Genomic DNA, 3,677 nt, shown 5'->3' with positions numbered 1-3,677 from the left:
TCCCTGGTGGTGCAGTGGTTGAGAGTCAGCCTGCTGATGCAGGGGACACGGGTTCGTGCCCTGGTGCCGCGAAGATCCCACATGCCGCAGAGCGGCTGGGCCCGTGAGCCATGGCCGCTGAGCCTGCGCGTCCAGAGCCTGTGCTCCGCAACGGGAGAGACCACAACAGTGAGAGGCCCGCGTACCTCTTTGGTTCTTCAGTTACTTCTTCTTCCCCTTATCTCTCTTTGTCCTTTCTTGGTGCTTGGTGCTTCTTAGCAGTTCCAGCTACATGACCACTGCTTTTACGCTTGCTTCCCGACATCCTGGGCTTGAAATAAAGATACTGTACTACTGTACTCTATACAGTACTGTTTAGTAAAGTACACAAAAGCACAACCACTTGTAGAAGATGCACACACGTGACAATGTACACCAGCACTAACACGTGAACTAACTTACATGATTGGACGTGCAAACGCACGTTCTCATCTTTGAAAGTTCTCAACTTGAAGGTTAGTATGTAGGGGACTTACTGTGATACTCTAGACAAAATATACTATGTATTTTGATTCTTCACATTTATTTATAGAAACAAATAGGGAATAAACGAAGTTTCACCAGACTAGATGACCTGCAATCAGTAAGTTAAGAACCTCCCTGGAAATAAACAATTGCATAGACAGGAATTTTAGCTTCTTTGGTGCAGGGTATTTATGTGTTTCTATAAATATACTTGAGATATTTTTTCTGGCATGCAGATGGAAACAATTTGGTGGCAAGGGTGGAAGGGAGCGTCCTTGTTTTTAAGATTTGTTCGATAGAACTGGAACAGTACTCAGTCTAAAGCTCATTTTTCTCTAAGACTGAGACTTTTTTTCTGAGACTGTGCACTCTGAAAAATGGCCCATTTCCAGTCTGTCTGTGGAAACAAACTTTATTCTCAGCCCTCAGTGAACACTAGGAATGTTACCTCTAAACCTTTGAGATTGATCTTTCCCCATCCTTGAGTAGTTTTCTCACATGCACATGCTGATCAGTACTCAACTGAATTGTCCAGGGGAACCTTCTGCACATCTCCAGAATTATAGTTTTGAGCAACACTCTCCTTTCCAGTACTCTGTCTTGTGAACTGTAGCTGCTTTAGTCTCCCTAGACTCTCAACTCTGTCTCCTCAATTCAGTGAGTCCACCAGGCTCTGTCTGCTTTCTCCCTTCTTGTGTCACTGGCTAAAATTTTCTCGAAACTATAAGCTATAATATCATAGGAATCACTTCATTAGTTTTATTGTTGTTGTTGTTCTACTCATTTGTTTTAGGTAGAAGGTTAAATTCAGTCCCTATTATCGATACTTCATTTTAGCTGGGAGGTCCACTTTTAATAAATATCAAAATGCTTTACTTGAATCTAAAATTTTATCTTTATATGTAAAATATGTTTGTAAAATAATCTTTGTACTTTTATCTATAATGTATAAATCTAATAATATGTGTTGCTTTACTCCTTTCTTGTATTTTAAATACTTTCTTTGAATGTTAAAGTTTTGAGCAAAATTTTTTGCCATTTAAAATGACTGAGAAAAGTATACGAGGAAAATATTATTTAATAACTGCAATTATATTTTATGCATGATCTCCTCTGTATAAATAGTCATACACTATAATTTACTGACAAAAATGTAGAGATAATAGGAGGAGAAAAAATAAAAAAAATAATTCAACAAAACTGTATTCTATAAGGTAATAGCATTAACTCATAAGACTATCAACCTGACACTCTAATGGTTAAATATAGTTGTCGTTGGCATAAATAAAAATTATCTTTCTTTAACAAAACACAAATGCAGAGCCAGAGCCCACAGGATTTCTTATCTCCTTCCTGTTTTTTAGGATCTAAATTCCAGCATGATCAATTCTTAGAACCATAATATTTTGGCTTTCAAAATGGCTCTTAAGCATGTAAACTCCAATTTAAAGATTACATTTTAAGTCTTTGTCAGTTAACATTTAACAGTGATTATAAGGCTTTACAGCAATGGAACACCAGTTACCAAAGGGTCAGGAATTAGCTGTAAACCAAAGCCACTAAAGGGAGTGTAGGGCAATGGTAAATTTAATTCCTACCACGGTAACTTATAAAATTAGTCTCGTCTATCTCCTAATTAACTAGTGTGCTATAGAACTATTTTAACTTTTATCACATAAGCATTATTCACCTTGACACTTTAAAGTTCAAGGCTATTTTAGCCTCAGTACCTCTGTACAAAGGACATTTATCATCAAACTTTACTATAAGAAGAAAATGATCTGCTAATTTTCTGCCACCTGCCTTTAAGAGGTTTCAGCTATCAGAGAGATATTTGTTTTAGATAGGTTCTAACAAGCAGTATATTATCCACTGCAATACATTTGCTGTCCCCACCCAAACATCTCTTCTGCAGACAGTAACAGTGAAAGTCCTTATCTCAATAGAAGCGTGTCCTTCTAACATAGGTAGAAATTAAAGTTAAATTAAATGAGGGGAAAAAAGTATATAATTACAAACAGAATATAATTCGAAGCATAAATTTAGAGTAGAAAGTTAGCTTCTTTCCAATTCTGCCTAGGTTAGCTTTCCAATTCTCCAGTAGAGCATATAATTTCTGGACACATTTTATCAGTTGATTAAAACAAGAATTCTATTCTTTCTTGCAGTATATGATCAAGTGAGATCTCCACTAACATTACGTTTCTGTGATATCAATCAGAACAAATGTTATTTTGTTTTGGATTCAGGTATTATTTATTTCCTCCACTTTAATATTGCTTTTATGCTTTGTAGTGCTAAAATATCACATTTTATCAAATAAGAAAAATTTTAGGTGCCTTAAAAATGTGCTTTTTAATTTTTTAAGTTAACATGTCCTATTTTATTTTCTGCATGATGTGTTTTTCCCTACTCAGAATCTCTGAAGAATTATCTTAATGTGATGGGTGAAATGAGAAATCATCAATGCATACAAAACATAGTTATAATTTAAAACTTCAGAAGAACCTCAATATTTCTTTTAAGGATCCGTGAATTGATATCATAACATGTTAACGTTGAACTCTAATTAACATTACTTGAAATAAAAGAGGGCTGGAGAGTGGATTAAATAAGTAGGGTATGTTTTGGGAAAAAAAAAGCTTGCGATAACTGCTCTCTTTCCCCTGATCCTCCACCCCAGGCAACTCCACCACTACAATCAAAACTTTTTAGGCATGGATCTCAAAGTGCAGCCCATAACCAAGAATCCGGCACTATCTTTTGCTCCTTTCTCAGTAACCTCCACTACACTCCATGTTCACTAAGGGTACAAATATGCAGCAAGAGTCTTTTAGTGAATATTAACGTAAAAATGCACTTAATGAGTATGATTTTCTAAATTATAAATTATAAGCAATAATAAAAGCATGTGTGATAGCTAGCTAGCTAGATATACATATTTTAGAGTCAATTTGTTATTCTTATGTAGCAAATAGGTTATATTCTATAAGCTATTATGACATAGAACTCCTAGCTGCAGGTGACAGAAGGACTAGTAAGATAATATTGATAAAGTCTAAGTACTGCCTTCATATCTCATGGAGGATCTCCTCAATAGTAAGATGTTAAATTATTCATTTCACAGAAAAATTTTCCTCTACACAACCATTTATTACCTAATCCTTTCTAAA

Source organism: Aethalodelphis obliquidens, unplaced genomic scaffold (genome assembly GCF_003676395.1).
Source record: "Aethalodelphis obliquidens isolate GAN/ISIS:26980383/991018 unplaced genomic scaffold, ASM367639v1 scaffold2, whole genome shotgun sequence".
Classification (NCBI taxonomy): Eukaryota; Metazoa; Chordata; class Mammalia; order Artiodactyla; family Delphinidae; genus Aethalodelphis; species Aethalodelphis obliquidens.
Note: the sequence above shows the minus strand (reverse complement) of the source record.